We start from the raw sequence: 26,623 nt of genomic DNA, 5'->3' as shown, positions 1-26,623 counted from the left end.
CTGATGGTATCTGGTCATAAAGTCTGATGGTATCTGGTCATACAGTCTGATGGTATCTGGTCATAATGTCTGATGGTATCTGGTCATACAGTCTGATGGTATCTGGTCATAAAGTCTGATGGTATCTGGTCATAAAGTCTGATGGTATCTGGTCATAAAGTCTGATGGTATCTGGTCATAAAGTCTGATGGTATCTGGTCATAAAGTCTGATGGTATCTGGTCATACAGACTGATGGTATCTGGTCATAAAGTCTGATGGTATCTGGTCATAAAGTCTGATGGTATCTGGTCATAAAGTCTGATGGTATCTGGTCATAAAGTCTGATGGTATCTGGTCATACAGTCTGATGGTATCTGGTCATAAAGTCTGATGGTATCTGGTCATAAAGTCTGATGGTATCTGGTCATAAAGTCTGATGGTATCTGGTCATAAAGTCTGATGGTATCTGGTCATACAGACTGATGGTATCTGGTCATAAAGTCTGATGGTATCTGGTCATAAAGTCTGATGGTATCTGGTCATAAAGTCTGATGGTATCTGGTCATAAAGTCTGATGGTATCTGGTCATACAGTCTGATGGTATCTGGTCATAAAGTCTGATGGTATCTGGTCATAAAGTCTGATGGTATCTGGTCATAAAGTCTGATGGTATCTGGTCATACAGACTGATGGTATCTGGTCATAAAGTCTGATGGTATCTGGTCATAAAGTCTGATGGTATCTGGTCATAAAGTCTGATGGTATCTGGTCATAAAGTCTGATGGTATCTGGTCATACAGTCTGATGGTATCTGGTCATACAGTCTGATGGTATCTGGTCATAAAGTCTGATGGTATCTGGTCATAAAGTCTGATGGTATCTGGTCATAAAGTCTGATGGTATCTGGTCATACAGTCTGATGGTATCTGGTCATAAAGTCTGATGCTATCTGGTCATAAAGTCTGATGGTATCTGGTCATAAAGTCTGATGGTATCTGGTCATAAAGTCTGATGGTATCTGGTCATAAAGTCTGATGGTATCTGGTGATAAAGTCTGATGGTATCTGGTCATAAAGTCTGATGTATCTGGTCATAAAGTCTGATGGTATCTGGTCATACAGTCTGATGGTATCTGGTCATAAAGTCTGATGGTATCTGGTCATAAAGTCTGATGGTATCTGGTCATACAGTCTGATGGTATCTGGTCATACAGTCTGATGGTATCTGGTCATAAAGTCTGATGGTATGTGGTCATAAGGTCTGATGGTATCTGGTCATAAAGACTGATGGTATCTGGTCATAAAGTCTGATGGTATCTGGTCATACAGTCTGATGGTATCTGGTCATAAAGTCTGATGGTATCTGGTCATAAAGTCTGATGGTATCTGGTCATAAGGTCTGATGGTATCTGGTCATAAAGTCTGATGGTATCTGGTCATAAGGTCTGATGGTATCTGGTCATAAAGTCTGATGGTATCTGGTCTTAAAGTCTTATGGTATCTGGTCATAAAGTCTGATGGTATCTGGTCATACAGTCTGATGGTATCTGGTCATAAAGCAGGTCTATTTTTATACAAAAGGTGCACACCATCTTTGTTTCACTGAATTTGCTTGTTTCTTAGCATATTTCTCCAACATGAGGCGCACCGGATCATAAGGCACACTGCTGATGAGCGGGTCTATTCAGGTTTATTTTTATACAAAAGGTGCACACCATCTTTGTTTCACTGTATTTGGCTGTTTCTTAGCGTGTTTCTCGAATACAAGGTGCACCGGTTCATAAGGTGTTTTTGCCTACTCCCTGTACCATTGACTAGGTCCTCGTCTACTCTCTTGTACTTTTTGATTAGGTGTTTGCCAACTCCCTTGTACCGTTGACTAGGTTTTTGCCTACTCCCTTGTACCTTTGACTAGGATCTTGTCTACTCCATTGTACCTTTGACTAGGTGTTTGCCGACTCCTTTATACCTTTGACTAGGTTTTTGTCTATTCTCTTGTACCTATGAATAGGTTTCTGCCTACTCCCTTGTACCTTTGATTAGGATTTTGTTTACTCCCTTGTACCTTTGATTAGGTTCTTGGCTACTCCCTTGTACCTTTTTGACTAGGTTTTTGCCGACTTCCTGGTACCTTTGACTAGGTTCTTGCCTACTCCCTTGTACCTTGGACTAGGTCCTTGTCTACTCTCTTGTACCTTTGACTAGGTTGTTGCCTACTCCCTTGTACCTTGGACTATGTCCTTGTCTACTCCCTTGTACCTTTTGACTAGGCGTTTGCTGACTCCCTTGTACCTTTGACTAGGTTCTTGCCGACTCCCTTGTAATTTTGACTAGGTTCTTGTCTCCTCCCTTGTACCTTTGACTAGGTGTTTGCCTATTTCATTGTATCTTTGACTAGGTTTTTGTCTATTCTCTTGTACCTATGAATAGGTTTCTGCCTACTCCCTTGTACCTTTTGATTAGGTTTTTGTTTACTCCCTTGTACCTTTGACTAGGTTCTTGGCTACTCCCTTGTACCTTTTTGACTAGGTTTTTGCCGACTTCCTTGTACCTTTGACTAGGTTCTTGTCTACGCCCTTGTACCTTTAACTAGGTTTTTGCCTACTCCCTTGTACCTTGGACTAGGTCCTTGTCTACTCTCTTGTACCTTTGACTAGGTTGTTGCCTACTCCCTTGTACCTTGGACTAGGTCCTTGTCTACTCCCTTGTACCTTTTGACTAGGCGTTTGCTGACTCCCTTGTACCTTTGACCAGGTTCTTGCCGACTCCCTTGTACCTTTGACTAGGTTCTTGTCTCCTCCCTTGTACCTTTGACTAGGTGTTTGCCTATTTCATTGTATCTTTGACTAGGTTTTTGTCTATTCTCTTGTACCTATGAATAGGTTTCTGCCTACTCCCTTGTACCTTTGATTAGGTTTTTGTTTACTCCCTTGTACCTTTGACTAGGTTCTTGTCTACTCCCTTGTACCGTTTGACTAGGTTTTTGCCTACTCCCTTGTACCTTTTGATTAGGTTTTTGTTTACTCCCTTGTACCTTTGACTAGTTTCTTGGCTACTCCTTTGTACCTTTGATTAGGTTTTTGCCGACTCCCTTGTACTTTTGACTTGGTTCTTGTCTACTCCCTTGTACCTTTGACTAGGTGTTTGCCTACTCCCTTGTACCTTTGACTAGGTGTTTGCCGACTCCTTTATACCTTTGACTAGATTTTTGTCTATTCTCTTATACCTATGAATAGGTTTCTGCCTACTCCCTTGTACCTTTTGATTAGGTTTTTGTTTACTCCCTTGTACCTTTGACTAGTTTCTTGGCTACTCCTTTGTACCTTTGATTAGGTTTTTGCCGACTCCCTTGTACCTTTGACTAGGTTCTTGTCTACTCCCTTGTACCTTTGACTAGGTGTTTGCCTACTCCCTTGTACCTTTGACTAGGTGTTTCCCGACTCCTTTATACCTTTGACTAGGTTTTTGTCTATTCTCTTGTACCTATGAATAGTTTTTTTGTTTACTCCCTTGTACCTTTGACTAGGTTCTTGTCTACTCCATTGTACCTTTGACTAGGTGTTTGCCGACTCCATTGTACCTTTGACTAGGTTATTGTCTATTCTCTTGTACCTATGAATAGGTTTCTGCCTACTCCCTTGTACCTTTGACTAGGTTCTTGTCTACTCCCTTGTACCTTTGACTAGGTGTTTGCTGACTCCCTTGTACCTTTGACTAGGTTTTTGATTATTCATAGTCAAAGTCCTCATGTGTCCAGGGACGTATTTAGTGAGTTTATTAACATAATGTATATATATACAGTATATATATAATTTTAAAGATTTGTGACAGTAAAAAATATGGATGTAATCATAGTAGTATCGACTGGATACGCCCCTGTACTTGGTATCATTACAGTGGATGTCAGGTGTAGATCCCTTCATGGCATTTGTTTACATTCAGGAGCGCTAGCTTTTGTTAGTGGTGGCGCTGGTGAGCTATTGTATCCTCTTACGGTGTGTAGTGAAGCATGTTTAGCTAGTCCTTGTCCTGCAGTGATAATGATTCTTGGAGACCAGGATTAGTGATTTAGAAGTAGCTAAACCACCGCGGATGGACGTTAGCCGCTAGCTAGCTAGCCATGTGTTAAAGCAGCTCTTCCTGAGGGTGTTTCAGTGTTATAACTTCACCTTTATCTTGACTTTTTACACCAACATGCGTCCATTCTCCCTTTTGTGTCTACACACTGTGTCTGCTTGTAAGTACTCTGTGTGTGTGCGCTAAAAAAAAGGGGGGGGTAACCAGTATTTTTCAAACAGGGTATAGTACAGTTTTTGCTTCATTTATAGTGTGATAGTAGCAGTAAACGTATGTGTGACAATACTTCCAGCAGAGAAACATAACTGCCAGTGTAAAAAAAGACACTTTCAGTCTGCAGCGCATCAAACCTCTTTTTTTGTCCAGCCGGCTGATACCATCAGGATTATTCGCTCCGGCAATTCCCCCAGCAGAGAAGTGTCTCGGATAGAAAAATGGCGGTCAGATCCATCCCCACGCCAGCTGGGGTGTGTTTGGAAGGAGAACGTGCTGCGGGCCAAATATGAAAAGTGTGTTTCCAAAAAAAGCTAAGTCACAGCCAATAGACTGCTGTGCATTTTAATGAGAGACCCCAGGACTTGTTTGCAGAAGAATGTGAGCTTCAAAACACTTCATCACTCCTTCTATTGTTTACGTATTGACAGGAAAACGCATGCAAACTTGGCCATGATTTATGTCCTCAGCAATAAAAGTAATAACGTCATATTTCAAAGAGCCAGTCAACTTCTTTAAATATTCATGTTGTTCACGTCTTGCAGGTGAAGACTAAATGTCAACATGTCTTACCAATATTCCTTCTTTACAGCAAGACTCAAAACACACCTGTACCTCGTTGTAGCAATTCATGTTTGTTTTTGTACGGCGCATTATAAGTCAAATGTATTATTATTATTATTATTATTATTATTATTATTATTTCATTGCCTTCTGAAACGTCTCTGGCAACGCATTTTGTCCAAGGACTGTTACCATGGCGACGCAAAGGAGCGTTTGATTCAGTCGTGGCGGACGAGAGAAGACTCTGAGCAACCGGGTGGTCTCTCTAAAACATGTCAGCACTGAGGGCCTGATCTACTAAGACCTAAATAACAAGTGCAAAGTACAAACCCCGTTTCCATATGAGTTGGGAAATTGTGTTAGATGTAAATATAAATAGAATACAATGATTTGCAAATCATTTTCAAGCCATATTCAGTTGAATATGCTACAAAGACAACATATTTGATGTTCAAACTCATAAACTTTATTTTTTTTTTGCATATAATAATTAACTTAGCATTTCATGGCTGCAACACGTGACAAAGTAGTTGGGAAAGGGCATGTTCACCACTGTGTTACATCACCTTTCCTTTTAACAACACTCAGTAAACGATTGGGAACTGAGGAAACTAATTGTTGAAGCTTTGAAAGTGGAATTCTTTCCCATTCTTGTTTTATGTAGAGCTTCAGTCGTTCAACAGTCCGGGGTCTCCGCTGTCGTATTTTACGCCTCATAATGCGCCACACATTTTCGATGGGAGACAGGTCTGGACTGCAGGCAGGCCAGGAAAGTACCAGCACTTTTTTTTTTACGAAGCCACGCTGTTGTAACACGTGCTGAATGTGGCTTGGCATTGTCTTGCTGAAATAAGCAGGGGCGTCCATGAAAAAGACGGCAGCATATGTTGTTCCAAAACCTGTATGTACCTTTCAGCATTAATGGCGCCTTCACAGATGTGTAAATTACCCATGTCTTGGGTACTAATACACCGCCAAACCATCACACATGCTGGCTTTTGAACTTTGCGTCGATAACAGTCTGGATGGTTCGCTTCCCCTTTGGTCCAGATGACACAATGTCGAATATTTCCAAAAACAATTTGAAATGTGGACTCGTCAGACCACAGAACACTTTTCCACTTTGTATCAGTCCATCTTAGATGATCTCGGGCCCAGAGAAGCCGGCGGCGTTTCTGGGTGTTGTTGATAAATGGCTTTGGCTTTGCATTGTAGAGCTTTAACTTGCACTTACAGATGTAGCGACCAACTGTATTTAGTGACAGTGGGTTTCTGAAGTGTTCCTGAGCGCATGTGGTGATATCCTTTACACACTGATGTGGGTTTTTGATACAGTGCCGTCTGAGGGATGGAAGGTCACGGTCATTCGATGTTGGTTTCCGGCCATGCCGCCTACGTGGAGTGATTTCTCCAGATTCTCTGAACCTTTTGATGATATTATGGAGCGTAGATGTTGAAATCCCTAAATTTCTTGCAATTTCATTTTGAGAAATTTCCCAACTCATATGGAAACGGGATTTGTAGAAAAGTGTGTTTGTTATTAGTGGGCGTGATCTACTAAGACTTAAATAACAATATATGATATTATTTGGAGATGGCCAACATCTAGATGTTCCTTCACTTCTTTATGTTGGCAGTTCAAGTCCATGATGAAGTGTTCTCTGCTCATTACAGCAAGAAGGTGTGTCCTCCATCACACCACACGGTTCCTCCACTGGTCCCTCATGGGCGACAACTAATACCAAACATGGATTTGTTTGTGTGCAAAGAGAAAGAACGTGTCTCTTAGCTAATTTCCTGTTTTTTTTATGATTCTCCATTAAGGGTGGAATGGGAGCCCTCACCCTCCATCTCTCCACACACTCTCAGGAGCAACAAGGACATAAAGAAGCTGGCTGGAGTTCTCCATTGATAAGAAGATGCTGAATGGGCGTACGTGGCTCCTGCTGGCTGAGTCAAAGCCAGTGAAGCGGCCAGAGTCTTCTACAGGAACCAAGGTCAGGACCAACAAGGTCACACGCACTGAAACTCTCATTTAGAGATACTTTCTTTATGGGAAATACTTCTGATGGACTCTACACCTGAGTGGAATTCAAAGGTCCCCATTACATATACATATATAAACATACATACATACATACACACATATATGTATATATATATATATATATATATATATATATATATATATATATATATATATATATATATATATATATATATACATTTGTATATACTGTATATACATATATACAAAAGGTGCACACCATCTTTGTTTCACTGGATTTGGCTGTTTCTTAGCGTGTTTCTCGAATATAAGGTGCACCGGTTCATAAGGTGTTTTTGCCTACTCCCCTGTACCATTGACTCGGTCCTTGTCTACTCTCTTGTACCTTTTGATTAGGTGTTTGCCAACTCCCTTGTACCTTTGACTAGGTTTTTGCTTACTCCCTTGTACCTTTGACTAGGTTTTTGCCTACTCCCTTGTACCTTGGATTAGGTCCTTGTCTACTCTCTTATACCTTGAACTAGGTCCTTGTCTACTCCCTTGTACCTTTTGATTAGGTGTTTGCCAACTCCCTTGTACCTTTGACTAGGTTTTTGCCTACTCCCTTGTACCTTGGATTAGGTCCTTGTCTACTCTCTTATACCTTGAACTAGGTCCTTGTCTACTCCCTTGTACCTTTTGACTAGGTGTTTGCTGACTCCCTTGTACCTTTGACTAGGTTTTTGCCGACTCCCTTGTACCTTTGCCTAGGTTTTTGCCGACTCCCTTGTACCTTTGACTAGGTTCTTGTCTACTCCATTGTACCTTTGACTAGGTGTTTTCCTACTCCATTGTACTTTTGACTAGGTGTTTGCCGACTCCTTTATACCTTTGCCTAGGTTTTTGTCTATTCTCTTGTACCTATGAATAGGTTTCTGCCTACTCCCTTGTACCTTTGACTAGGGTCTTGTCTACTCCCTTGTGTCTTTGACTAGGTGTTTGCTTACTCCCTTGTACCTTTTGACTAGGTGTTTGCCGACTCCTTTATACCTTTGACTAGGTTTTTGTCTATTTTCTTGTACCTATGAATAGGTGTCTGCCTACTCCCTTGTACCTTTTGATTAGGTTTTTGCCAACTCCCTTGTACCTTTGACTAGGTTTTTGCCTACTCCCTTGTACCTTGGATTAGGTCCTTGTCTACTCTCTTATACCTTGAACTAGGTCCTTGTCTACTCCCTTGTACCTTTTGACTAGGTGTTTGCTGACTCCCTTGTACCTTTGCCTAGGTTTTTGCCGACTCCCTTGTACCTTTGACTCGGTTCTCGTCTACTCCATTGTACCTTTGACTAGGTGTTTTACTACTCCATTGTACTTTTGACTAGGTGTTTGCCGACTCCTTTATACCTTTGCCTAGGTTTTTGTCTATTCTCTTGTACCTATGAATAGGTTTCTGCCTACTCCCTTGTACCTTTGACTAGGTTCTTGGCTACTCCCTTGTGTCTTTGACTAGGTGTTTGCTTACTCCCTTGTACCTTTTGACTAGGTGTTTGCCGACTCCTTTATACCTTTGACTAGGTTTTTGTCTATTTTCTTGTACCTATGAATAGGTTTCTGCCTACTCCCTTGTACCTTTTGATTAGGTTTTTGTTTACTCCCTTGTACCTTTGACTAGGTTCTTGGCTACTCCCTTGTACCTTTTGAGTAGGTGTTTGCTGACTCCCTTGTACCTTTTACTAAGTTTTTGCCGACTCCCTTGTACCTTTGCCTAGGTTTTTGCCGACTCCCTTGTACCTTTGACTAGGTTTTTGCCTACTCCCTTGTACCTTGGATTAGGTCCTTGTCTACTCTCTTATACCTTGAACTAGGTCCTTGTCTACTCCCTTGTACCTTTTGACTAGGTGTTTGCCAACTCCCTTGTACCTTTGACTAGGTTTTTGCCTACTCCCTTGTACCTTGGATTAGGTCCTTGTCTACTCTCTTATACCTTGAACTAGGTCCTTGTCTACTCCCTTGTACCTTTTGACTAGGTGTTTGCTGAATCCCTTGTACCTTTGACTAGGTTTTTGCCGACTCCCTTGTACCTTTGCCTAGGTTTTTGCCGACTCCCTTGTACCTTTGACTAGGTTCTTGTCTACTCCCTTGTACCTTTGACTAGGTGTTTTCCTACTCCATTGTACTTTTGACTAGGTGTTTGCCGACTCCTTTATACCTTTGCCTAGGTTTTTGTCTATTCTCTTCTACCTATGAATAGGTTTCTGCCTACTCCCTTGTACCTTTGACTAGGTTCTTGTCTACTCCCTTGTGTCTTTGACTAGGTGTTTGCTTACTCCCTTGTACCTTTTGACTAGGTGTTTGCCGACTCCTTTATACCTTTGACTAGGTTTTTGTCTATTTTCTTGTACCTATGAATAGGTTTCTGCCGACTCCCTTGTACCTGTTGATTAGGTTTTTGTTTACTCCCTTGTACCTTTGACTAGGTTCTTGGCTACTCCCTTGTACCTTTTGACTAGGTTTTTGCCGACTCCCTTGTACCTTTTACTAGGTTTTTGCCGACTCCCTTGTACCTTTAACAAGGTTTTTGTCTACTCCCTTGTACCTTGGACTAGGTCCTTGTCTACTCCCTTGTACCTTTTGACTAGGTTTTTGCCTACTCCCTTGTACCTTGGACTAGGCCCTTGTCTACTCCCTTGTACCTTTTGACTAGGTGTTTGCCAACTCCCTTGTACCTTTGACTAGGTTTTAGCCTACTCCCTTGTACCTTTGACTAGGTTTTTGCATACTCCCTTGTACCTTTGACCAGGTTTTACATACATTTGGTTCCTGTTTTCTGTTTCCTGTTTTCCTTGCATGTGCACTTACAAGTTGCACTATTTCCTTAAAGTCATGTTTACCTGCCATCTCTGCATCTTGGGGTTGAAGACCAACTCAAGCTGACAGTATCCTGGTAAGTAAGAAAATATTTCAAGTGACGACAATGCATCAACGTATTTTAGCCTAAGTGCTACGGTTCTCTAGTTCCAGGAAACCTTTAGTGCATTTGAAGAAGTGGAATTGTGCAAAACTAATGACAGATGTGGGGATGAGTGGCTAAAAATAGTCTGGGATAATAACTAGAATGTGATTGTGTGAATGCTTTGAGCTTCACAACAAGCAGAAAGACACAAAAACAACACAATTGTGTGTTTTTTTCTGTGCAGCTTGTCGTCAATCATTTGAAAAAACAACAACTCTTAATTGTGTTGTGACATTGCTGCTAATATTTCATGAACTTTGTGATAAAAGTTATGGCGACTGAGTGGACTCACACACACACACACACACACACACACACACACACACACACACACACACACACACACACACACACACACACGCACACACACACTCATTACAGAGTCCATTATTCACTTGTGCAAAGGGAATAACTCACAAAAACAATGTAAACAATCCACGCTGACTTTGATGTTTCACAACTGCTTTGTCCACATTTATGCTAATGTGCCCACTCTTTGATGGCGGCTTGTTCTAATGACGTCTTCATCTCATTAACGCGCCGCTTTGTTCATCAAACAGCCTCTAACGAGACGCCACAGTTAACGACAGCACAATCTATCCCAAGAAGCGGCCATAGCTGCACGCTACATTATGTTAGCATCCAAGAAGCGGCCGTAGCTGCACGCTACATTATGTTAGCATCCAAGAAGCGGCCATAGCTGCACGCTACATTATGTTAGCATCCAAGAAGTGGCCATAGCTGCACGCTACATTATGTTAGCATCCAAGAAGCGGCCATAGCTGCACGCTACATTATGTTAGCATCCAAGAAGCGGCCGTAGCTGCACGCTACATTATGTTAGCATCCAATAAGCGGCCGTAGCTGCACGCTACATTATGTTGGCATCCAAGAAGCGGCCATAGCTGCACGCTACATTATGTTAGCATCCAAGAAGCGGCCATAGCTGCACGCTACATTATGTTAGCATCCAAGAAGCGGCCATAGCTGCACGCTACATTATGTTAGCATCCAAGAAGCGGCCATAGCTGCACGCTACATTATGTTAGCATCCAAGAAGCGGCCATAGCTGCACGCTACATTATGTTAGCATCCAAGAAGTGGCCATAGCTGCACGCTACATTATGTTAGCATCCAAGAAGCGGCCATAGCTGCACGCTACATTATGTTAGCATCCAAGAAGCGGCCATAGCTGCACGCTACATTATGTTAGCATCCAAGAAGCGGCCACAGCTGCACGCTACATTATGTTAGCATCCAAGATGCGGCCATAGCTGCACGCTACATTATGTTAGCATCCAATCATCATTTTCAACCCATATTCAGTTGAATATGCTACAAAGACAACATATTTGATGTTCAATTTTTGCAAATAATAATTAACTTAGAATTTCATGGCTGCAACACGTGCCAAAGTAGTTGGGAAAGGGCATGTTCACCACTGTGTTACATGGCCTTTTCTTTTAAAAACACTCAGTAAACGTTTGGGAACTGAGGAGACACATTTTTGAAGTGGAATTCTTTCCCATTCTTGCTTGATGTACAGCTTAAGTTGTTCAACAGTCCGGGGGTCTCCGTTGTGCTATTTTAGGCTTCATAATGCGCCACACATTTTCAATGGGAGACAGGTCTGGACTACAGGCAGGCCAGTCTAGTACCCGCATTCTTTTACTATGAAGCCACGTTGATGTAACACGTGGCTTGGCATTGTCTTGCTGAAATAAGCAGGGGCGTCCATGGTAACGTTGCTTGGATGGCAACATATGTTGCTCCAAAACCTGTATGTACTTTTCAGCATTAATGGTGCCTTCACAGATGTGTAAGTTACCCATGTCTTGGGCACTAATACACCCCCATACCATCGCACATGCTGCCTTTTACACTTTGCGCCTAGAACAATCCGGATGGTTCTTTTCCTCTTTGGTCCGGAGGACACGACGTCCACAGTTTCCAAAAACAACTTGAAATGTGGACTCGTCAGACCACAGAACACATTTTTCCACTTTGTATCAGTCCATCTTAGATGAGCTCGGGCCCAGCGAAGCCGACGGCGTTTCTGGGTGTTGTTGATAAAACGGTTTTCGCCTCGCATAGGAGAGTTTTAACTTGCACTTACAGATGTAGCGACCAAGTGTAGTTACTGACGGTGGGTTTCTGAAGTGTTCCTGAGCGCATGTGGTGATATCCTTTACACACTGACGTCGCTTGTTGATGCAGTACAGCCTGAGGGATGGAAGGTCACGCGGCTTAGCTGCTTACGTGCAGTGATTTCTCCAGATTCTCTGAACCCTTTGATGATATTACGGAGCGTAGTCGATTTGCAAATCATTGTATTCCGTTTATATTTACATCTAACACAATTTCCCAACTCATATGGAAACAGGGTTTGTACAAACTATTTTATACAGTGCCTTCTTACTCATGATTTCTTCCTGAACGAAAGGTCAAAGCTCATCCTTGTCAAAGGTCCACCGGGAGAAGACCACACCTATTTGGGACGTGGTTGCTGTCACTGATTAAAAGCAGGTCTATTTTGCAGACAGGTCATTAGCAGCCTCGTTATTTTGGCAGCGTGTCTTTCCCGCCTTCGCCCAGCGCTTGATTTTATTACCCGTTCTTCCAGGAAGAGGTTTGGACTCCAATCAAAAACTGCCGGATTTTGGAAAGCACTTCTAACAAGCTGAGGATGAAGCGCAACTGCAGCTCTGAGCCGCCTTTTAGCTCTCAAAACCAAGCAGGGGGAAAAAATGTTGAGTGAATTGTGCGTCTAATTAACCCGAGCAGAGCACACGTCGTCAACACTCTGCAGGTAACATCTTGGACTTGAAACATTCACACATTCAAAGTCTACATTTAATCAGCACATTTCTAAAAATCAATCACGGCGAAGATCAGTCGCTGGAAAACTATTTGAAAGCCAGTGAAAATGCAACCTGCAAATGTAGAAAGGTGGTAAATACCATAGGGCTTCTTCCAGTGGTTCCAGCCCGCATATTCATGCTGCTCAAGTCCTTCATCCTGCTCGCCTTCACACGTCCTGACCTGAAAATGAACCAAATATGTCACTTGAAGCGAGTATGACCATCCTCCTGGTGGGGGTGTATCCCTTTATGGAGGATGCCTGTGCGGGACTTAGTGTAATGTGGGGAGACTGGTGCACAGACAGTCACCACACCATCCTTGGCAAATCCGGGTCAGGGTCCATTGGCATGGAGTCCAAGACGACTGGAGACCCTTTTCTGCTGCAGCCTTCTTCCGCCATCGCAGCCTTTGTGACGCTCCGTAGGGTTATCGTTAAAATCGTAGGGAGGAAAGGATATGAGCCTATACAGAGCATCTATGAGCAGGCAGTTAGGAAAAAAGCTAAGAAAATTATTTCCAACTCACAACACCCACTCTTTCCTGAATATGGAACCCTGCCATCAGGGAGAAGACTCCGGGTCCCACTATGCAAATCTAACCGCCTTGAATTATCATTTGTTCCAGCCTCCATTAAGCTGACCAACAATGTGCAATAGAATTTTAATACATAGGTTAGCACTTTTTTAGCACATAGCACTTTAGCACATAGCACTTTAGAACTAAGCACTTTAGCACACAGCACTTTATCCATGAGCTCTAGTGCAATGCACATTGGTACTTTATCTTTATCTCCATACTGTAGATTTTATGCCTACATCAAAGTGCCACCTATGTCTATCAAGCTCCATGTTCTGATGTTTAAATGTTAGTTGTATGGTTGTGGTTGTGTCTGTGCTTGTGTTTTTGTTCTGTTGTTTTTGGGTATGTTAAGAAAGCAATGATGCACTGTGCCCAAGACAAATTTCCCCGCGGGGACAATAAAGTTGAACCTTGACCTTGACCTTGTTAGCAATCATCCTCTGCCTGTTCCACCGTTGAGGTCTTGGGGTTGTTATTTCCCCATAACTGGGCCACATGATTGTGGGGGTGCCTTCTTCCGCCATCGCAGCCGTTGTGGTAGTTCTTACATCTACCGTCTTCCGCCTGCTCCGCCGTTGAGGTCTTCACCGTATCCCTGACGAGGGACCAGTCAGGTACTTGGCCTTTGCCAAGGACCACCTGGGGTAACAGTAGTAAAGGGGTTAACCTCCTAGTGCCCCAAGACCCCATAGAGTGGCCTCCACTGCCGGATGCACTTTAATGTCATGCCCAGGACACATGGGCATGACATTATTGGCACATATTGTTATTATAAGTGCTAACGCAGACAGACTATTTTAGAAAATGCCAACAATACTCCATTTACATGTGGTGACCTGAAAATGGACCAAATGTGAATGATATTGTTATTATAAGTGCTAACGCAGACAGGCTATTTTACAAAGTTGATTAGATAATCAGCCCCAGCTGGGCAATCTACTCACTTGCCGCTGGCTTCGAGGCCGGGCCGTACACAGCCCATTCCTGCAGGAGGCGCGCCGACCACGCACTCCTCCACAGAGTGATATTGTTATTATAAGTGCTAACGCAGACGGACTCCATCCTTCCATCCATCCATCTTCTTCCGCTTATCCGAGGTCGGGTCGCGGGGGCAGCAGCTTAAGCAGGGAAGCCCAGACTTCCCTCTCCCCAGCCACTTCGTCCAGCTCCTCCCGGGGGATCCCGAGGCGTTCCCAGGCCAGCCGGGAGAGATATTCTTCCCAGCGTGTCCTGGGTCTTCCCCGTGGCCTCCTACCGGTCGGACGTGCCCGAAACACCTTCCTAGGGAGGCGTTCGGGTGGCATCCTGACCAGATGCCCGAACCACCTCATCTGGCTCCTCTCGATGTGGAGGAGCAGCGGCTTTACTTTGAGCTCCCCCCGAATGACAGAGCTTCTCACCCTATCTCTAAGGGAGAGCCCCGCCACCCGGCGGAGGAAACTCATTTCGGCCGCTTGTACCCGTGATCTTGTCCTTTCGGTCATGACCCAAAGCTCATGACCATAGGTGAGGATGGGAACGTAGATTGACCGGTAAATCGAGAGCTTTGCCTTCCGGCTCAGCTCCTTCTTCACCACAACGGATCGATACAGCGTCCGCATTACTGAAGACGCCGCACCGATCCGCCTGTCGATCTCACCATCCACTCTTCCCTTACTCGTGAACAAGACTCCGAGGTACTTGAACTCCTCCACTTGGGGCAAGATCTCCTCCCCAACCCGGAGATGGCACTCCACCCTTTTCCGGGAGAGAACCATGGACTCGGACTTGGAGGTGCTGATTCTCATCCCAGTCGCTTCAGCGACGGACTATCTTAGAAAATGCCAACAATACTCCATTTACATGTCAGGACCTGAAAATGGACCAAATATGAGTGATATTGTTATTATAAATGCTAACGCAGACAGACTATTTTAGAAAGTGCTACTTACACCTTACCTGAAAATGGACCAAATATGAGTGTGTGAGCGTCTTTGCTTGTGGAGGGTTCTCCTGAGTCCGATAGATCTGTCTTTGAGCCCGGTGTACAGGTTTTGAGCAAGCTTTTATTGTCAAACACACAAGTATGGATTGCTTTCCTGCAATATATTTTGGACTTTCCAGTCCGGCGTGTCTTTGCTCTTCCTCGTTCTGTCTCTGTGCGTGTGTCTTTCTCTGGCTCCCACTCCAACCACGTGTCTCGGCCCGGCTGCTGCTAATAAGGGCGACAGGTGATTAGATAATCAGCCCCAGCTGGGCAATCTACTCACCTGCCGCTGGCTTGGAGGCCGGGCCGTACACAGCCCATTCCTGCAGGAGGCGCGCCGACCACGCCCTCCTCCACAGAGTGACATTGTTATTATAAGTGCTAACCTAGACGGACTATTTTAGCGACCAAACATTTCAACAATTTCTCCTTCTTTCCAACAACGACAAAGGGTTCTTCCTCGGCCCACGCCACCCGCCCTTCACAAATGTCTCCGGTTTATTGCATTTGACTGAGGTGACGGACAGTAATTGAGGCAAGTAGGGATGCATGAATGCTCCTCCGCCGATGTCGGGTGGGAAAGAAAGCAATTATATTCCAACAGGAAGGGAAGAGCGTGGACAAAAACATGCATAGAAAGCAGGACAACAAGAGGCAGGTAAAAGCTTACAAGTGGAATGTTTGATCTGATGCAATCTGCTGAGGAATAAATGTTTATTGATCAACAACAATGTAAATTCTGTCTGCGGAGGAGAATCCATCACTATCGGCGTGTGGACCTGATTACCGGGGCCTCATAGAGCCATGATAAAGAACTCTGTCCACACCTCTTTACCAGCGCATCACTCAAGGGCCCCGCGTACCGCAGCCCTTCTTCCTGACACCGTCCCCTTAACCCCGGCCCAGATAAGCCGGGCCGTGACATAAATATCTTCTAAACACGCTCTGGGAAAGTGTGGGACTTTCGGGCTGGGCAGAACTTGTCCCGTCTAACTGGGGTGGAGCGGGTGTTTGGGGTAAGTGTCAGGAGCCGCAGCTGAAAACGATAACAATGGCAGTTTGTTTGGATTTGGAATATCATTCAGATGCAAATAAAGTGTGAAAAATCACCTTTCCCATCGTGGGTATGCTAATCAGGAACCTTTAGCATTTTGCAGCAGTCGGCAGAAAAGACTAAACCCCCCACTCTCGGAGCAAACACACAAACAAAGGATCCATCTTGTTTAGTCTTGTCGTGTGGAAATACAGTTCTGTAAGCACACCTCTGCAACTGATGTGGACCACAGGTGTGGCCTTCTCCTCACCTCATGAACTGCTGTGGACTTCTCCTCACTTCATGAACTGGTGTGGACCACGGGTGTGGCCTTCTCCTCTTTTCATGAACTGGTGTGGACCAAGGGTGTGTGGCCTTCTCCTAACCTCATGAACTGGTGTGGACCAAGGGTGTGTGGCCTTCTCCTCATTTCATGAACTGGTGTGGACCACGGGCGTGGCCTTCTCCTCTTTTCATGAACTGGTGTGGACCACGGGTGTGGCCTTTTCCTCTTTTCATGAACTGGTCTGGACCCCGGGTGTGGCCTTCTCCTCTTTTCATGAACTGGTGTGGACCACAGGTGTGGCCTTCTCCTCTTTTCATGAACTGGTGTGGACCACGGGTGTGGCCTTCTCCTCTTTTCATGAACTGGTGTGGACCACAGGCGTGGCCTTCTCCTCACTTCATGAACTGGTGTGGACCACGGGTGTGGCCTTCTTCTCACTTCATGAACTGGTGTGGACCACGGGTGTGGCCTTCTCCTCACTTCATGAACTGGTGTGGACCACTAGTGTGGCCTTCTCCGCACTTCATGAACTGGTGTGGACCAAGGGTGTTGCCTTCTCCTAACCTCATGAACTGGTGTGGACCATGGGTGTGGCCTTTTCCTCTTTTCATGAACTAGTGTGGACCAAGGGTGTGTGGCCTTCTCCTCACTTCATGAACTATTGTGGACCACAGGTGTGGCCTTCTCCTAACCTCATGAACTGGTGTGGACCACAGGTGTGGCCTTCTCCTAACCTCATGAACTGGTGTGGACCACAGGTGTGGCCATCTCCTCACCTTATGAACTGGTGTGGACCACAGGTGTGGCCTTCTCCTCACTTCATGAACTGGTGTGGACCACAGGTGTGGCCTTCTCCTCACTTCATGAACTGGTGTGGACCACAGGTGTGGCCTTCTCCTCACCTCATGAACTGCTGTGGACTTTTCCTCACTTCATGAACTGGTGTGGACCACGGGTGTGGCCTTCTCCTCTTTTCATGAACTGATGTGGACCACGGGTGTGGCCTTTTCCTCTTTTCATGAACTGGTGTGTACCACGGGTGTGGCCTTTTCCTCTTTTCATGAACTGGTGTGGACCACGGGTGTGGCCTTTTCCTCTTTTCATGAACTGGTGTGGACCCCGGGTGTGGCCTTCTCCTCTTTTCATGAACTGGTGTGGACCAAGGGTGTGTGGCCTTCTCCTAACCTCATGAACTGGTGTGGACCAAGGGTGTGTGGCCTTCTCCTCATTTCATGAACTGGTGTGGACCACGGGTGTGGCCTTCTCCTCTTTTCATGAACTGGTGTGGACCACGGGTGTGGCCTTTTCCTCTTTTCATGAACTGGTCTGGACCCCGGGTGTGGCCTTCTCCTCTTTTCATGAACTGGTGTGGACCACAGGTGTGGCCTTCTCCTCTTTTCATGAACTGGTGTGGACCACAGGCGTGGCCTTCTCCTCACTTCATGAACTGGTGTGGACCACGGGTGTGGCCTTCTCCTCACTTCATGAACTGGTGTGGACCACGGGTGTGGCCTTCTCCTCACTTCATGAACTGGTGTGGACCACTAGTGTGGCCTTCTCCTCACTTCATGAACTGGTGTGGACCAAGGGTGTTGCCTTCTCCTAACCTCATGAACTGGTGTGGACCATGAGGTCCTCTTTTCATGAACTAGTGTGGACCAAGGGTGTGTGGCCTTCTCCTCACTTCATGAACTATTGTGGACCACAGGTGTGGCCTTCTCCTAACCTCATGAACTGGTGTGGACCACAGGTGTGGCCTTCTCCTAACCTCATGAACTGGTGTGGACCACAGGTGTGGCCATCTCCTCACCATATGAACTGGTGTGGACCACAGGTGTGGCCTTCTCCTCACTTCATGAACTGGTGTGGACCACAGGTGTGGCCTTCTCCTCACTTCATGAACTGGTGTGGACCACAGGTGTGGCCTTCTCCTCACCTCATGAACTGCTGTGGACTTTTCCTCACTTCATGAACTGGTGAGGACCAAGGGTGTGGCCTTTTCCTCTTTTCATGAACTGGTGTGGACCCCGGGTGTGGCCTTTTCCTCTTTTCATGAACTGGTGTGGACCACGGGTGTGGCCTTCTCCTCTTTTCATGAACTGGTGTGGACCACGGGTGTGCCCTTTTCCTCTTTTCATGAACTGGTGTGGACCCCGGGTGTGGTCTTTTCCTCTTTTCATGAACTGGTGTGGACCACGGGTGTGGCCTTCTCCTCTTTTCATGAACTGGTGTGGACCACGGGTGTGGCCTTTTCCTCTTTTCATGAACTGGTGTGGACCCCGGGTGTGGCCTTTTCCTCTTTTCATGAACTGGTGTGGACCACGGGTGTGGCCTTCTCCTCACTTCATGAACTGGTGTGGACCACGGGTGTGGCCTTCTCCTCACTTCATGAACTGGTGTGGACCACGGGTGTGGCCTTCTCCTCACTTCATAAACTGGTGTGGACCACTAGTGTGGCCTTCTCCTCACTTCATGAACTGGTGTGGACCAAGGGTGTGGCCTTCTCCTAACCTCATGAACTGGTGTGGACCACGGGCGTGGCCTTCTCCTCACTTCATGAACTGGTGTGGACCCCGGGTGTGGCCTTTTCCTCTTTTCATGAACTAGTGTGGACCACGGGTGTGGCCTTTTCCTCTTTTCACGAACTGGTGTGGACCACGGGTGTGGCCTTCTCCTTTTTCATGAACTAATGTGGACCACGGGTGTGGCCTTCTCCTCACTTCATGAACTGGTGTGGACCAAGGGTGTTGCCTTCTCCTAACCTCATGAACTGGTGTGGACCATGGGTGTGGCCTTTTCCTCTTTTCATGAACTAGTGTGGACCACAGGTGTGGCCTTCTCCTCACTTCATGAACTGGTGTGGACCAAGGGTGTGTGGCCTTCTCCTCACTGCATGAACTGGTGTGGACCAATCCATATGAGTAGAAACGCTATGGACGATTGGAGGATGGAATGGCACTACTACTTGCACTGTCATTCATTTCGAGCAGAGTTAATGCAGACTTCACTATGTAAAAGCGCTTTGAGTCACTAGAGAAAAGTGCTATATAAATATAATTCACTTCACTTCACTTCACTTACCCATTTCCAATGGCGATCTGGTGAAGAAATTCAACACAATTACTTACCTTCTCTTTTTTATCATCAAAGGTATTTTCTAAACAGTCTCTTGGCTACTTTTTAAATTGTGATTAATGAGATGAAAGATTAAGACAGTATTGTTCAAAAGTATACAGCATGCGGCCATTTTGAGGATATAAGAAAGTGTGGTTTGGTGCAAAATCTAACTGCACTTGTACTCACAAACATTTACTCACATGAAATATTGATTTCACGTTTGATTTGGTGAGAAAAATGAAGTCCCAATCAGTCATGGCTGCAATTGTGTTCTTGCCTGCACTCTCTACGGGCCGTGGGCAACCTTTTGGCCGACCATTTTAAACAAGGGGGGAAAAAGGCTTTGGGTTTGTTTGTGTTCTTTGTGTTTTCTGTGGTAAATGTGACAAGGTGCCATGTGGCCCTCAGTGGGCCCAGAGGGTCTCAGTAGGAACCCACAGGGGTAGCAAAACAACTTGGGTTAATACAAAATCTAAACAGGAAGAATAAAATCAACATAATTAGGCCTTTCCTCTGGAGAACTTGTTAGGATGTTCAATGCAGTTTGCAAAGCTAACGTCTCCTTGAAAAAAGCAAGTGGAATATATTTACAAACACTATTTCAGTAATAAGCTGTATCTGAGTGTCATGTTTGTGTAATCATGTTTTGTTTTAAGTCATGTTTTGTTTAGTTTCTGTCTTTTCACTCCCTTGTCTTGTCACCATAGTTACCCATTAGTTTCACCTGTCATGTCACGCACCTGTTTTGAGTCACGCACCTGTTACTAATCATGTCCATAGTATTTAAGTTCATTCATTTTCTGTTGTTCGTCCTGACGACCTCACACCACATTTATGCTCTGTCCATTTTTTCATGTCCATGTTCACGCTGCTCCTTTTTTGTCCATGCCAAGTAAGTTTTCTTTATTCAAGCCATAGTTTGCAAGTTTTGTTTAATTGCTCATAGTTTCTGCCAATGTGCAAGTTTTGTGTTTATAGTCTAGTTTTGTACCTCCGCCCCTGTGCGCGCTTTTTGTTTGATCCTTTTTTTTGTATTTATAGTTAATAAATAAATCATGTACCTTAATTCCCGTCTCGCCCGTGCCAACTTTCCGTTGCATCCTGGAAAAGCACACACCCCGGACCAAGTCTTGACACTGAGTTAGTTTGTGCTAAGTCGGACTATTTCTATATTTCCTAGCCATACCAGGAAAGAAGGGTGACACCACATTATGTAATTATGATGGTGCAAAATGTCTTTTTTTTTTAATGAAGAATGATGTAATGAACCATCAAGTTTGGTGCCTTAATTAGAAAAACAACATGAAACATTTCATATTCGTCAGAACTAATTGTAGGAATTTAGTTGCATTGGTCAAACTTAACTTTATTGAGAATTAAAAAAGTTAAACAAGTGGAATATTACCGACACAAAAATGACCATTGCACTGAAATGGAATATGTTACGATGATAAGTGACATAATACTACAATAATACATAACACTAAAACAAATATAAAACGGATTAACTGTCAACATGAAGTCAATTGTACTTTTTGTTCTCGCGTGTGTAAACATAATTATAATTCAAATAGTCACATGTTCTGTTCTGTTTCCTAGTCCGGGCTCTTATTTTAGTTCCACTTCCTGTTTGTCTCCCTGAGCGTCACCTGGTTGCTAATCAGCTGGCTTCTATTTAGGATTGTTTTGTTCATTGTGACTCTGTGTCTGAGGCTTCAGATGTTGTTCCTGGGATCTGTTGGAGCCACTCTCCCAGTTTGGGGTTTATTACTCCGAGCGCCCCCAATACCACGGGGACCACGCTAGCCTTGACCTTCCACATCCATTCCAGCTGCTCTTTCAACCCTTGGTACTTATATATATATATATATATATATATATATATATATATATATATATATATATATATATATATATATATACAGTATGTGTGTATATACTGTATATATGCTGTATATATATATATATATATATATATATATATATATATATATATATATACAGTATGTGTGTATATACTGTATATATGCTGTGTATATATATATATATATATATATATATATATATATATATATATATATATACAGTATGTGTGTATATACTGTATATATGCTGTGTATATATATATATATATATATATATATATACAGTGTGTGTGTATATACTGTATATATGCTGTGTATATATATATATATATATATATATATATATATATACAGTATGTGTGTATATACTGTATATATGCTGTATGTGTATATATATATATATATATATATATATATATACTGTATATATTGCAATATATATACATACTGTGTATGTATATATGTGTGTGTGTGTGTGTGTGTGTATATATATATATATATACATATATAAATATATACATATACATATATAAATATATATATACATAAATATATATATATATATATATATATATATACATAAATATACATATAAATATACATATACATAAATATATATATATATACATAAATATACATATATATATATATACGTATATGTATCATATATATATATATATATACATAAATATACATATATATCTATATATATGCATATGTATCATATACATATATATATATATACATATATATATACATATATATATATATATATATATATATATATATATATATATATATATATATATATATATATATATATATATATATATATATATATATATATATATACAGTATATTACCTAAAAAGCAAATTTTCGGAAACAAGCAGGTTGTCCTTTAATTTTGTACTTAAAAATATGATCTGAATACAGTATAATAAACATAATCAAATGCATAAGTAACGGTGTAATAATATCATGAGGCCATTATAGATGAATATTCACACATTTGCAGCCCTGTGAGGTCCAACATCACTGCAATGTGGCCCCCAATAAAAACCATTTGGAGCCTTCTGGTTCACCACATCATGCACACAATTGTTCAGTTTTATTACACATCTTAACTTTGACAATATATATAACAACTTATTACAATATACATTGTTTATTACAAAAGGTGACCTATGGGGGAATTTCAGGCCACTTTAAAGGATGGAGAAACTGTTTCTATTGGGCGTTGTACTTGTTCTTAAGTTGTTTTTACTGAAACATTTTATACATTGTTTTTATGTGAATACATGTAAGTACTTTAGTTTTTAATGGTGCGTGTTGTTCTTATATGTATTTCTTTGTTTTGCTGCCCTATTGGCCAGGTCACTCTTGGAAAAGAGATTTTAATCTCCATGAGTTTTTACCTGGTTATATTGAGGGTATTCATCGATTGATTGACTGACAAGAACAGAATGATCGTAACAGTACACCTGCTATTAACAAGAAAAATAAGCTAATTTCAGTAGAAACCACTAATATGTGATCGAGTCCATAAATGCAACGCATACTTGGCCAACAGCGATACAGGCTACACTGACGGTGCCCGTATAAATAACTTCAACACTGTTAGAAATATGCGCCACACTGTGAATCCACACCAAACAAGAATGACAAACACATTTCGGAAGAACATCCGCACCTTAACACAACATAAACACAAAAAAACAAATACCCAGAATCCCATGCAGCCCTAACTCTTCCGGGCTGCAGTATACACCCCCGCTACCACCAAACCCCGCCCACCTCAACTGACGCACGGAAGGGGGGGTGGTAGCGGGGTGTATATTGCAGCCCGGAAGCGTTAGGGCTGCATGGGATTCTGGGTATTTGTTTTGTTGTGCTAAGGTGCGGATGTTCTCCCGAAATGTGTTTGTCATTCTTGTTTGGTGTGGGTTCACAGTGTGGCGCATATTTCTAACAGTGTTGAAGTTATTTATACGGGCACCGCCAGTGTACCCTATATCGCTGTTGGCCAAGTGAGTGTGCGTGCTGAAGTCACACTTATTTTGTGATCGGGCCGGCACGTTGTTGGAATGGATGAAAAGCAGACGTGACGACAGCTCGTGAAGGACGATAAACGCAGTGCCTTTAAAGCACGCCCCCAAGACTGTGGTCCGGGTGGACTACGAGATATAATGACTGATGAACAACTTCGTTCGATAATGAAGGTTGCCTCAGCTCAAATCCTGAGCCCCGACATTAATGAACTCGCATCCAAGAAAAGATGCCAGGTATCTGGCTTGGGCACATCAGATTAGATCAGTGTGTTGCAAACTGAGCAGTTTAAAGTCCTGAATGGTTGATTTATTCATTGTTATTTTATTTTCTAATTTATTAGCCTGTGTCATGTCTGTGTGATCAGGTTTTATTTTTGGACTTTTTGTGCAGTTTTGTTTTGTCACCATAGTTACCCATTAGTTTCACCTGTCATGTCACGCACCTGTTTTGAGTCACGCACCTGTTGTTAATCATGTCCATAAGTATTTAAGTTCATTCATTTTCTGTTGTTGGTCCTGACGACCTCACAACACATTTATGCTCTGTTCATGCCTGTCAATTCCTCAAGCCAAGTAAGTTTTTGTTCCATATTTATAGTCTTTTTGGTTTCATAGTTTGTTCTCCGCCATTGTGCGTGTTTTTTATTTGTACTTTTTGCTATAGTCTTTTGGTTTTATAGTTTATTCTCCGCCACTGTGCGCGCTTTCATTTATTCCTTTTTTTGATAATAATAAATCATGTACCTTCATTCCCGTCTCGCCCGTGCCAACTTTCCGTTGCATCCTGAAAAAGCAAACTCCCAAGATCAAGTCGTGACAGCCTGTGGAAAAAGTTAACGTTGATATTTACCTCAGAAGGCTGCAAATAGAAAAGAGGCATTACATTTTTATTTAAATTGTATTTGATATGCCATTGATATTTTTTAATTATTAATATCATTATTTGAAACTGGATTTTGCATGTCACTATAAAGTTATATAAGCCTTGCTTGTTCAATATTCAATGCAAAACTTGTTTGGGTCCCTATTAAAAAGGTTAATTTGTTCAACCTTGGCCCGCGGCTTTGTTCACTTTTAAATTTTGGCCCACTCTGTATTTGAGTTTGACACCCCTGATCTAGATCCTCCCGGGGGATCCCGAGTAAGCTCTGCATCTATTTAACGTAGAGATCCGGAATGGAAAGTCCGTGGCGGTGGCTATGGAAATGACCAGATGCCCAAACCGCCTCACCTAGCTCCTCTCCACCCAATCAGTAGGAAATAATAACTCAAAGTAGTCAAGGTTGCAATATGTGGAACATAAACATTGTTGGGGATCAAGTTGGTCTCAGGACTGTTAACCTGAGGGTTTTGGACAGTTAATATAGAATCTTGACTCCTGATATTACGCTGTTGGAAAATATGTGGCTTTATTCCCAAAACACTCGGTAATTCTGGGCCAGGAACCGCCAGATGCTCGGGGTTTTGTCGGCAGACGTGCATGTTGCCATGGTGAAGCAGACATCTCTCGCCTCTGCTTGCTCGCTGAACGGAGCAAAACGCCGCAGGATCTCTTTATAGGCACGCCGCTTGATGGTCTGGCCCTGTGGCAGGAAGTCACCAGCCCTCACTCCGAGGAGCGCGAGCGACATCAACAGTCTTGGAACTTTTCCCAAACACCTTCTGCCATGTTTGTGGGGAGGGGGTCCCCAGATTGACTGCAAACATTTTAGTGTGTACTGCTTACCCATGACCCTGAATATGATAGAAAATGAATAAATCAAAGATGTACGAGAAGAATATTTTGTCTTCATCCAATGCCCAATGAACCTCCGAGCGCATTCCTAGAGATGAAAGCCATCCCAGAGAGCCTCATTGTTTACTCGTTTGAACGCACAAACACAAAGTGAATTCAAGATGTTGTTTTCAGCGTGGGGGTTTCTCTTGTTTTTTGTTACAAACTGTGAACGCCACGAGTCGGTCCGAGGCCGACTGGAAAGAACAGACAGGAAGTAACGCTCCCCGTTTCTCGTTCAGCACGGTGAGCGCAGCAGTTTCACTCGTGTCACTTCCTCTTTCTGCGAAACGCTCACATTTGCAGACATCACCATTTGGGTGACAAAAGAAACGGCAGATCAACTGGTCTAAAAGGGGGTCTATTTAAAGGCTCGAGTATACAAATGAGTTTTAAGATGGGACTTAAATTCCTCTACTGAGGTAGCATCTCTAACTGTTACTGCTAGAACATTCCATAGTACTGGAGCCCCAATAGAAAACGCTCTATAGCCCGCAGACTTTTTTTGGGCTCTGGGAATCACTAATAAGCCAGAGTTCTTTGAACACAGATTTCTTGCCGGGACATATGGTACAATACAATCGGCAAGATAGGGTGGAGCTAGACCGTGTAGTATTTTATACGTAAGTAGTAAAACCTTAAAGTCACATCTTGCCGATAGTTTCTTCTGTAAACCATGGGGTGCGCCTTTTAGGGGCCCTTTTTAGCTTTAGCGGTGCTATACTATCAATGGTTTCGCGCAGGGCATTGTCAAAGTTGTTAGTGAGGTTATCAATAGAGCCGACATAATTTGGGAATGGTGCCGTTACCGAAGGCAGTAGGTCAGCAAGAGTCATCGTTGTGGCAGCATTAATGTTGCGGCTGCTATAGCAGTTATTATTATTATTAGTTTGTTGACAATGAGTCAGAACTTCGAATTTTATAAGGTAATGATCGGACATTACTTTAGTAAACGGGAGTACCATAACTTTGGAGGTGGTGACACCCCTGACCAGCACTAGATCTATCGTATTACCGTTGCGATGCGTAGGTTCATTAATTATTTATGTAAGACCACAGCTATCAATTATAGTCTGGAGCGCCACGCACTGAGGGTCCGATGGGGTATTCATATGGATATTAAAGTCCCCCATTATGATTATATTGTCGGCGTGCGTCACTAGATCAGCAACAAACTCTGAGAATTCATTGATAAAGTCCGAATAGGGCCCTGGGGGGCGGTAGATAACACCCAAGTGGAGAGGCAGCGGTGTGACA

The sequence above is a fragment of the Nerophis lumbriciformis genome, linkage group LG37, assembly GCF_033978685.3.
Source record: "Nerophis lumbriciformis linkage group LG37, RoL_Nlum_v2.1, whole genome shotgun sequence".
Classification (NCBI taxonomy): Eukaryota; Metazoa; Chordata; class Actinopteri; order Syngnathiformes; family Syngnathidae; genus Nerophis; species Nerophis lumbriciformis.
The sequence above is the reverse complement of the archived record's forward strand: the minus strand, read 5'-3'. Positions refer to the sequence as shown.